The sequence below is a fragment of the Euleptes europaea genome, chromosome 5 (assembly GCF_029931775.1).
Source record: "Euleptes europaea isolate rEulEur1 chromosome 5, rEulEur1.hap1, whole genome shotgun sequence".
Classification (NCBI taxonomy): domain Eukaryota; kingdom Metazoa; phylum Chordata; class Lepidosauria; order Squamata; family Sphaerodactylidae; genus Euleptes; species Euleptes europaea.
The window spans coordinates 103,066,389-103,078,656 of NC_079316.1; positions in this window are offsets into that span (position 1 = coordinate 103,066,389).

A 12,268-nucleotide genomic window follows, 5' to 3' on the forward strand; every position below is an offset into this window, starting at 1 on the left:
CAACTTCATTTGTTTTTAGTTAATTCGTTATTAGTCCTATCCCTTTTGCTGGCTGCTGTTTTCATTCCTGTTTTCATTTCTGTTTTATTATATAGAACTGCTCTGAATCTTCCAGCAACTGGTTTGCTGATGATACGCCATCAACGTGTTAAGTTATTATTATTGTTTTAATATTGTTAATTATGAGGTTTACTTTTTTATTATAATTAATCTGCTGTAACCCGCCCTGAGCCAAGCCTTGGTTGGGGATTAGAGGGCAGGCTAGAAATGGAAAAAGAGACAGACAGACAGATAGATGATAGATTGATAAATGTCAGTACCCTGGCCTGGATCAAGCAGGCTGTCCTGATCTTGTCAGATCATCTCGGAAGCTAATAAGTTACTAGTGACTACTTTGATAAGAGACCACCAAGGAAGTCCAGATCGCTGTGAAGAAGCAGGCAATGGCCAACAACCTCTGTTCATCTCTTGCCTTGAAAACCCCGTGGAGTTGCCGTAAGTCATTTGCGACTGTCGGTGAGGCAGAAAGAGAGATAAATAGAGTGATGGGGTGAGGATGGTAGAAAGAGAGGAGTGACAGTAGACATGGGGCCAAGGGGGTGGGGGGGAGAGAGAGGCAGAAAGAAGCCAAAAGCAAGAGAAGGGTTGGGTGGAGAATGAAAGACACTGAGAGAAGTGGGGGAGAGGGAAGGAATCAAAGGGGTCAGGGGTAGGATGGCCACTCATGCAAGTTTCCTGTAGGTCTTCACGTGTTATTAGGTTGCCAACTTCCAGGTGGCACCTGGAGATCTCCCACTATTACAACTGATCTCCAGGCGATAGAAATCAGTTCCCCTGAAGAAAATGGCTGCTTTGGAGAGCGGACTCTATAGCATTATGCCCTGTTGAGGTCCATACCTTCCCCAAACCGCACCCTCCCCAGGATCCACCCCCAAAATCTCTAGGTATTTCCCAGCCCGGAGGTAGCAACCCTACTTGTTATATTTAATTCTGAACCACATCATATGGGTTATGATTAATAGATTCACAAGATGCAGATGGGGGAATTTCTCCGCAAACCTGAAGGAAGTCCCAGGTGCAGAAAACCATGAAATCTAAAAATTACAAAACATTAGGGGATTAAAGCTCCTCCAAATAATAGACCGACACATTTATCTTTAAAAAAAAGAAAGCACATTGAGCTGCCAGTGGCTATTTTGGAGGTTGCTTGGTGACCACAATATTTCTGAATCTTCTAAGCCTTGGTTCTATAAAGCAAAGCCCTGGGGTGGGAGCACTTGGAGGCCAAATCAGCCCCGCACAGGTCATAATCAGGGAAGGGGACATGTCTCCTGATGGGGGAAGACTAGGGTTGCCACCCTCCAGGTACTAGCTGGAGATCTCCTGCTGTTACAACTGATCTCCAGCCAATAGAGATCAGTTCACCTGGAGAAAATGGCTGCTTTGGCAATTGGATTCTATGGCATTGAAGTCCCTCCCCTCCCCAAACCCCACCCTCCTCAGGCTCCGCCCCAAAAACCTCTCACTGGTAACCTTAGGGAAGACTCACTTGAGACAGGTCCTGCAGCAACCCCTGAAAACTCACTACTGACACAAGTGGGCTTGGCCTGGAAGCTTGCACCATGCAACTGGGTCTGGCCTGACTAGGGATGCCAGCCTCCAGGTGGTGGCTAGAGATCTCCCGCTATTACAACTGATCTCCCGGTGACAGAGATCAGTTCAGCTGGAGAAAATGGCTGCTTCAGAAGGTGGACTCTATGGCACTGAAGTTCCCCCCCCCTCTCCAAACCCTGCCCTCCTCAGGCTCTGCCCCCAAAATCTCTAGGTATTTCCCAACCCAGAGTTGGCTACCCTAGGCCTGACCCAAAGGCCAGCACTATACAACTCAGCCACACTTTGCCCGGGGAGAGGCTGCCAGGGGGGAGCATAGTTAAATTGTGGAACTCCCTGCCCCAGGATGTGGTGATGGCTGCCAACTTGGAAGGCTTTAAGAGGGGAGTGGACATGTTCATGGCGGAGAGGGCTATTCATGGCTACTAGTTAAAATGGATACTAGTCATGATGCATACCTAATCTCTCCAGGATCAGAGGAGCATGCTGAATATATTAAGTGCTGTGGAACACAGGCAGCATGGTGCTGCTGCTGCAGTTGTCTTGTTTGTGGACTTCCTAGAGGCACCAGGTTGGCCACTGTGTTTACTGATTGCTGGACTAGATGGTCCTTGGTCTGATCCAGCAGGCCCTTTCTTATGTTCTTATGTTATGTTAAGGTTGAAGATGGGGGCAGATAATGCTACATTCGCTGGTGGGTGGGAAGGAAAGAAGGAAGCAAGAAAAGAAGAGAGGCTTTGGGGTTTTCAAGGAAGGGAAAGAGGAAGTCATGAGGGAGGGGAGAATGAGATGACCCTCTCAGGTTTTTGTGGGTTACCTGCTTGTATGCTAGTGATGTATGAATGAGTCTCATTTAAAAAAAAAAAAAAAGCAAAACCTTATCTACTCTATACCCTATCCTATTTTGACCATTTGGGAGCCTAGCGCAAAAGATTCTGTGAGGTTGTGGGTGTGTTCATACATGCTGGATAATGCACTTTCAATCCACTTTCAATGCACTTTGCAGCTGGATTTCACTGTGAAACAGCAAAATCCACTTGCAAACTATCGTCAAATTGCATTAAAAGCGGATTGACAATGCATTATTCACAGGGTTGCCAGGTTCCTCTTTGCCACCGGCCAGAGGTTTTTGGGGCGGAACCTGAGGAGGGCGGTTTAGGGAGGAGAGGGACTTCAATGCCACAGAGTCCAATGGCCAAAGCGGCCATTTTCTCCAGGTGATCTGATCTCTATCACCTGGAGATCAGTTAGGAGATCTCCAGATAGTACCTGGAGGTTGGCAACCCTAATTATTCAGGATGTGTGAAAGCAGCCTTAGTCTGTTAAGCATACATATTCTATGGCCGTCACAACATGTGATTTGATACTCTGTTATTGTATTAGTGCAACAAGTAAGTGGAGCAGCCTCTTCTGGAGAAGGGCCCCAGTCACCGCTATTGTCCTTTTTAGTGCACATCCTTAAAAAACTAAAACAAAATTTTGATTCAGCTGAGCTGGGGCCTACAGGCAGGGGTGAGTTTAAACTTTGCCTTTTTTAAACACTGGGAAGCCTAACTAAACTGAGAATTTAATTGAGGTTTACTGGGAGAGGATTGTGGTTGTTGTGCCAGTGGGTGATTAAGGTTGATTGCTGCCTGAAAGCTTGATTGTTACCTTGTTAAGTGGGGCTGTTGTGATTGGAGCTTGTGTGAGAGAGGTGGGGGCTGTGAGCATTTAAATTCCAAGGCTCCTGCTCGCCAGAGGCTGTATTTTGATTCAGCTGAGCTGAGGACTACAGGCAGGAGTGAGTTTAAACTGCCTTTTTTAAACGCTGGGAAGCCTAACTAAACTGAGAATTTAATTGAGGTTTGCTGGGAGAGGATTGTGGTACAGGAAGAGTGCAAGAGAGTAAAAGTCAGGGTTACAACACCAAAGAATAATATAATAATTAATAAATAAATAAAATACCAGTTATGAAGATAGAAAGCCAGCAGGGGTCGGGGGCTAGCCAGTGTGCTGTATGGAGTGTCACATGTATGATTATCTGCCTGCTGGACAGAAGTTGTGGGTGTGTGCTCAGTGTGGGGAGCTCCTGGCTCTCAGGAAGCGAGTTCACTTCCTCGAGGCCAATGTAGCTCAACTTGAGGAGCTGAGGCAGGCAGAGAGAGAGAGGTGACTAAGGACTCCGAGGATGAAATAGTCACATCCCAGTCCCAAGGTGACGGCAACCTGCCAGTCATGGATGATGGAGCCCTTGGGGAAGGAGGCCATCTCATTAAGGTAGGGGGATGTGGTTCCTTAGAAGGGACCTCTTCCTTGGTGGATGAACAGATATCCTCTCGTACCGAGTATATGCCTCAGAGGGGAGGGGGGCTTCTTTTAGTGGGGGATTCAATCCTTAGGAATGTAGATAGCTGGGTTTCTGGCGGGTGCATGGACCACATAGTGACTTGCCTGCCTGGTGCGAAGGTTGCGGACATTACCTGTGATATAGGTAGTCTGGTAGATAGTGCTGGGGAGGAGCCAGTGGTTGTGGTGCATGTTGGCACCAACGACGTAGGGAAATGTAGTCCGGAGGTCTTGGAATCCAAATTTAGGTTGCTAGGCAGGAGACTAAAAGCCAGGACCTCCAAGGTAGCTTTCTCAGAAATGCTTCCTGTTCCACGTGCAGGACCAGCTAGGCAGGCACAGTTGGTGAGTCTCAATGCGTGGATGAGACGGTGGTGCAGGGAAGAGGGCTTTAGATTTGTAAGGAACTGGGCAACATTTTGGGACAAGCTGGGCCTATACAAAAAGGATGGGCTCCACTTGAACCAGGATGGAACCAGACTGCTGGCACGTAATATAAAAAAGGTGGCAGAGCAGCTTTTAAACTGAACCTGGGGGGAAAGCCGACAGGAGCTGAGAAGCATCCGGTTCAGGCAAACTCAGTGCATACGGACAAAGGGAAAATGGCTTCAGATTGCCCACATAGGAATTACTTAGACATGAAAGGGAATGGGAAAAAAAAGATGGATAGCCACTTAAAGATGCCCAAAGGCACATGCCAGGCAAGTCGAAAGAGAGAAACAGTGTGGAGATGTTTCTGTGCTAATGCTAGAATCCTCCAAGCAAAAATGGGGGAATTAGAGTGCATGGTTTTAAGAGAAAACATAGATATAGTGAGCATTACAGAAACCTGGTGGAGGGGAGAGAACCAGTGGGATACAGTCATCCCTGGTTACAAACTGTATAGAAATGACAGGGAAAGGTGTATTGGAGGGGGTGTTGCTATGTATATCAAGGAAGGCATAGTGTCTAATAAGCTAGAGACCATAAAAAGGGCAGACTCCTCCACAGAATCCTTAAGGGTGACGATTCCGGGCCCCAAAGGAGATTTAGTACTGGGGGCGTTTTATCGGCCCCCTGACCAAATGGCTCAGGGTGATCTTGAGATGGAGAATGAAATTAGGGAAGCATGTAAAGGTAACGAAGTAGTAATAATGGGAGACTTCAACTTCCCTCATATTGATTGGATAAATGTATGCACCAGACAAGCCAAAGAGATAAAATTTTTAGACATCCTAAATGACTATGCCCTCGAACAGTTGGTCATAGACCCAGCAAGAGGAGAAGCAATCCTGGATTTAATACTCTGTGGTGCTGCCGGTGACTTAGTGCGGGATGTGGATATAGTTGAGCCAGTTGGCAATAGTGATCACAATGGCATCAAATTTAATTTAGATGTAAGTGGGAAAGTGACTGGGAAATCTCATACAATTACCTTTGACTTTAAAAGAGGGAATTTCTCTAAAATGAGAAAACTGGTAAAGAGGAAGTTGAAAGGAATGGTTAAGAGGGTTAAATCTCTTGAAAAGGCTTGGGGGTTACTCAAGTCCACATTACTAGAGGCTCAGCTAGCTTGTATACCACAGGTCAGGAAAGGTAATTAGTCCAAGAGGTCACCACCATGGCTTAATATAAGCACTTGTCCCCGTAGTACTCCCTAAAGCAACATCCGCAGACAGGTAATCCAAAAGAAAGTTGATTTTATTGGAAAACATACAGGTATTCAGAGCTTGCAGAAGTAAAAAGGCAGGAATGGGGGGGGGGCAAGGACATACAGCAGAATATATGGAGGAATAGTGGTCATACAGGTCATATCAGATAGTGCAGGTTGACATGGCAACCCCAGGCTAACGGTGCCAGGCTCCCACGGGCATCAAAGGCTGGAGAGGAATGCAACAGTTAGGTAAACAATGCTTGAGCAAAGCATCTGCGAGAAGACAAAACACTTCCAAATGCAGAGAGAAGAGAGCAGGCCTGACACTAATGGGTAAGGTGAAGGAAGCAATTAGAGAAAAGATGTCTTCCTTCAGGGACTGGAAGGTTTGCCCAAATGAGGCGAACAGAAGCAAACACAAACTTGCACAAAGGAAATGCAAGCAGATAATTAGAGATGCAAAAAAAGATTTTGAGGGGCTCATTGCTAATCACATCAAAAACACAAAGAAATTCTTTAAGTATATTAGGAGTAGGAAACCAGCTAGGGAAGCTGTTGGACCATTGGATGACAATGGGAGTAAAGGAACTCTAAGGGAGGATAAAGCGATTGCTGAAAAACTAAATGAATTCTTCTCATCTGTCTTCACTGTTGAAGATACAGGGCAGATTCCTTCTCCTGAACAGATTTTAGAGGGGAAAATGAGGAACAGGCAAATAGTGGCAACAAGGCAGGAAGTCCTAGAATGTCTTGACAAACTGCAAACTAACAAGTCACAGGGACCAGACAGTATTCATCCTAGAGTTCTTCAAGAACTCAAATGGGAAATTGCTGAACTTCTAACAAAGATATGTAATATGTCCCTTCGATCAGCCTCTGTACCAGAGGACTGGAGAATGGCCAATGTAACACCCATTTATAAAAAAAGGTTTCAGGGGGGACCCAGGAAAATACAGGCCAGTTAGCTTAACGTCTGTTCCGGGTAAATTAGTGGAAAGCATTATTAAAGATAGAATTGTCAAGCATATAGAAGGGCAAGGTCTGCTGGGCAAAACCCAACATGGCTTCTGTAAGGGTAGGTCCTGTCTCACTAACCTATTAGAGTTTTTTGATAGCGTCAATAAGCATGTGGACAGGAATGAGCCTGTGAATATCGTGTATTTGGATTTCCAAAAGCTTTTGACAAAGACCCCCACCAAAGACTGCTAAGCAAACTCCATAGTCACGGGATAAGATGACAAGTCCTCTTATGGATTGAGAGCTGGCTGAAAAATAGGAAGCAGAGAGTAGGAATCAATGGTCAGTTCTCCCAATGGCGGGATGTGAGCAGTGGGGTGCCTCAGGGATCTGTGTTGGGACCGGTGCTTTTCAACCTGTTCATCAATGATCTGGAGTTGGGGTTAAACAGTGAAGTAGCCACGTTTGCAGATGACACCAACTTATTTAGGGTGGTTAAAACAAAATCGGACTGTGAAGAGCTCCAGAAGGATCTCTGCATACTGGAAGAATGGGCATTAAAATGGCAAATGAGATTCAATGTGAGTAAGTGCAAAGTGATGCATATTGGGGCAAAAAATCCCAACTTCACATATACATTGATGGGATCTCTGCTGGCAGCAACAGACCAAGAAAGGGATCTTGGGGTGGTAGTGGATAGCTCAATGAAGATGTCAACTGCTGATATCATACTGCCCTTGTACAAATCTATGGCAAGACCACACTTGGAATACTGTGTACAGTTCTGGTCACCACACCTAAAAAAGGATATTACAGAGCTTGAGAAGGTGCAGAAAAGAGCAACCAAAATGATAGAGCAACTGTCCTATGGGGAGCGGTTAGGACGCTTAGGGCTGTTTAGCTTGGAAAGAAGGCGGCTAAGGGGAGACGTGATAGAGGTCTATAAAATTATGCATGGTTTGGAGAGAGTGGACGGGGAGAAGTTTTTCTCCCGCTCCCATAATACTAGAACACGGGGTCATCTGCTAAAGCTGGAGAGCGAGAGATTCAAAACAGATAAAAGGAAATATTTTTTCACACAACGCATAGTTAAATTGTGGAACTGCCTACCCCAGGATGTGGTGATGGCTGCCAGCTTGGAGGGCTTTAAGAGGGGAGTGGACATATTCATGGAGAAGAGGGGTATTCATGGCTATTAGAATGGATACTGGTCATGCTGCATACCTATTCTCTCTAGTATCAGAGGAGTATGCCTATTATTTTGGGTGCAGTGGAACACAGGCAGGATGGTGCTGCTGCAGTCGTCTTGTTTGTGGGCTTCCTAGAAGCACCTGGTTGGCCACTGTGTGAACAGACTGCTGGACTTGATGGGCCTTGGTCTGATCCAGCATGGCCTTTCTTATGTTCTTATGTTCTAACAACAACAACAAAAACTTCTGGGCTTTTAAAAGTGGAAACGGTCATTTCACAAATCTTAAAGTCTGAAATTTAAAGCATTCTTAGATGTAGGGTTGCCAACCTCTAGGTATTAGCTGGAGATCTCCTGCTATTACAACTGATCTCCAGCTGACAGAGATCAGTTCCCCCTGGAGAAAATGGCCACTTTGGCAATTGGACTCTATGGCATTGAAGTCTCTCCCCTCCCCAAACCCTGCCCTCCTCAGGCTCCGCCCCAAAAACCTCCCACTGGTGGCTAACAGGGACTTGGCAACCCTACTTAGATGGGATGCTCCAGGAGGAGTACCCCGCTGTAGCCATTGCCTTAGTTACAGCCTTGGTGGTGTGCTAGTATTGTATTCTAATACAGGCAGTCTTTTGGGGTAGTGCAGCATTCAGATGTGATTCCTATACCTGCCACGTGATATGATACGGGCAGCCCATTCATGAAGGGGTGGTAGATCAGCGGGATTTATCAAATAAAAAGAAAAGAAAATGCCCCCGTTGCCAACAATGGGGCTACGTCATGGTGGCGCAGCAGTGCCACAGCGCAAGGGGGCATTCCATAGGCGAAAGGGGTTAGAAAGCTGCCTAAAGGCAGCGCCACCCCCAGGAGTGCCCTGGGAACACCGCTTCCCATGCTGGCGTGGGCTTTCCATTCTGGGAATTCCCTGCCAGCGTGGCTGCATGGGCGGTGGGGGCCGGTGCAGCTCTGCAACTCCCCAACGCTGCCGTGTTTGTTCCCGGGACAGCATTAGTGCTCCTTATCCAGGGTAAAAGGGGCACTTACGCTGGCACGGGGTCACGCTGGCTCCTAAGGAGCTTCACCCCCCTTCAGGATTGCAGCCATAAAGTAAAAAACAAACAAACACATATCTCATCCATCAGTTGCATAAGTAAATCTGATTCTCCCCCCCACCCCAAACACTCACAAAGTTATTTTAAAGACAAGCACTTTGTGTCAACGCAGGAAGGAATATCCAAACTGAGCCTACTTTACAAGGATATTGCTTAATAGGAGGCATCATGCCCTGCATCTTGCTAACAGCCGCCTCCCACAGACTGATTTTTGATTAAAATTGTCCAAGCTGTTATTCGTCTAGTGTCACACCTGCGGTAAGAGGTGCCAAAGTACGGGAAGCGCAACAAATTTCACCTTCCTACATGGATGTGAACTCCATTTCACAACACGTAGCTTGTTAACAGCGTCGTGGATTTAAATAGGACTGGCTGAGAATTATAGGCAGAGCGTGATGCGACATTAAAGTCATAAGAGTCAAACAGAAGCATCAAAAGAATCCTCATTTAGGCAATGTGTTCGGGGGGGGGGGGGGAACCAAACTTACAATCTAATGATCATTCCAAAGCTTCCTAGGACACACTGATTTCACTTCTTTCCTGATTTGAATATTTCTATATGTGCATGTAATAGGAAACATTTTGAACTTTATGAATCATCCGGGGACGTTCACAGTGAGACAGAGTTATTTATAGAATTGGGCAATAATAATCACGAGCTATTTAAGATAAACAGACTGTTTTTCAATGTGTTTCGTTTCTCGTAGTTCTTGTGTCCAGGAGGTATAGGTACCTTGGATAAATTCACAGGCTAAAGCCTAGTAGGCTGGTGTCGCAGAAGAACCACTTTCTGAATTCCTAGAACTTTAAAGTGAAACAGTGACACTGGATTGGCTCTCTACTGTCACCTGACTCTCCGGGCTGGGAAGATTCTGGGTTGCTATTCGTGATGCACTGAATTAGGGAAGGCCACATGATATAACTTGATCTCATCAGATCTTGGAAGCTAGGCAGGGTCAGTAGTACTTAGATGTGAGACTGCCAAGAAGACTCTGCAGAGGAAGACAATGGTAAATCACATCTGCTGCTTACTTGCCTTGAAAGCCCTTGCTGGGGTCATCGTATGTCAGTTGAGATTTGACTGTACTTACGTAACACACACCGATTTTCCCCATGGACTGTTAGCCAACTGTGAACAGGGAGCCAATTTTTCATTGAACAGTTAGGCTATTTGCAAACAGTTTGGACCTGTTCACAGATTTATTTTGTTATATTAAATCAGTACAGTACAATTGGCAGTGTTTCATATCACAGGAGATCTCCATCCACTACTCTGAGGTTAGCAACCCTAATTTAAACTCCCGTAAAAGCTCCTTGCAAATAGAACAACTTTAAAAGTAAAGCACCGGGTCATTTCTGACCCATGGGGCAATGTCACATCCTGACATTGTCGAAGGCTTTCACGGTCAGAGTTCATTGGTTCTTTTAGGTTATCCGGGCTGTGTGACCATGGTCTTGGTATTTTCTTTCCTGACATTTCGCCAGCAGCTGTGGCAGGCATCTTCAGAAGATGCCTGCCACAGCTGCTGGCGAAACGTCAGGAAAGAAAATACCAAGACCACGGTCACACAGCCCGGATAACCTACAAGAACCAATCACATCCTGATGTTTACTAGGTAGACTATGTTTATGGGGTGGTTTGCCATTGCCTTCCCCAGTCATCTACATTTTACCCCCAGCAAACTGGGTACTCATTTTACTGACCTCAGAAGGCTGAGCCAACCTTGAGCCGGCTACCTGAAACCGACTTCCGTCGGGATCGAACTCAGATTGTGAGCAGAGCTTGGACTGCAGTACTGCAGCACCTCGAACAACTTCTAAAGAAGGTGCTTTCCTCAGCTCCATAGGGAGCTTGTTCCACAAAGTGGGAGCCACTATACAAAAGGAACAGGCTCTAGTAGTTGCCAAGTGGGCCACCATAAGTCCAGGAACAACTAGAAAATTGACAACCAGAAGACTGCCGTTGGTGCCTAGACCTATCTAGGGAGAGATGGCCCTCATGAACATTGTGGAAGGGTCTTCTCTGTCTGCAGTGTGTGGTATATAGGCAGTAATCCCACCTTCCCTGTCTTCAGAAACAAGCCTGCAATTTTTCTAATGGAATTTCACATCTTGCATATGGTTTTCCCAATCCTTTACCTGAGCTCTCTCTGTCAGTGCTTAGGACCCATGCTCACTGATGTGTAAATTCTTCTTTTTGATAAAATTAGTTTTTTAAAAAGGGGAATTAAACATGGAGGATATCAGGCAATAAAGCAGCAATCTATTAGGCCTCCATGAGAAACACAAAGGGAAGCGATAACACATGCGACATCTCATTTCATTTAGTTCTCAATATAACTGTGATCAGCAAAACACCTCCAGTAAAGCATATATTCTCTCGAGCCTACCAACAGTAACTGCCAAATAAATATTTACCACAGAGTTCAAGGAGGCCCAACATGAGCCTGACACGGAAAGCACCCATATTCAATATCACAGTTTGCTGAGGAAACAAAATCCATTTATACCAAGACCTTGGGACATTCTTTATCGGATCATAACCTGGAAATGCCGGGCACTCCTCCTACTTATGGAATGCAAAATGCTGTATCATTATGAGTGGATTTTAAACCACCTCTGCTGGATTCAAAATCACTTGTAAACAGCCATCCTTTTAACTCAAGAATATGTTTCCCTACTTTGTTGAAAAGCGGAGCAAAGAAATTTCTCAGGAACAAACTGAATGTGTCGCTGGAAGCAGGGCTGCCCCTAGGGTGGCCAGCCACCAGGTGGTGGCTGGAGATCTCCCGCTATTACAACTGATCTCCAGGAAACAGAGATCAGTTTAGGGCTGTCGATTCGGTTTGGCCCGAACTGAAAAACAGCCGAATTTCCCCCGATTCAGCGGTTTTTAGTTCAGATGGAACTGAACTCAAAAAAGGCTGGAAACTGGAGAGCCGAATTCGGCGAGTTCGGGGTGTTCGGTGAATAAATTCTGCAAATTCGGGGTTCTGCACAGCAGCATAACAGTCAGTTAGTAAGCAGCATTCTCCTGCGGCCAATCGGTGACCAAGCAGGGTCTTCTTCTGGCCAATCAGTCACGATTGAGCACATGAGCCCAGCTGCTGCGTGGCCTGGGGAGAGAAAGAGAAAGTATCTGTTTATGTGAGAGAGAAATCCCCGTGCGGGGGTACGTGTGCACATTCGCTCCTTTCTGTGGCTGCAGGGGGCGCATTTTTGGGGGTGCAGCCCCCAAACTTTCAGCGTAGCTTCAGATGAGGCTTCTTGCAAGAACCCCCAATTTTGGAAAGATGGGATCAGGGGGTCCAGAGATATGGGTCCCCCCCTTTTCCCTATTTTTCAAAAAGACCATTTAGTGGTCACAAATCATATAGATCAGTCATAAATAAACACTGCATGGTCCCTTCAGTGTTTGTCGAAGTCATGCTTATTGACTTTAAT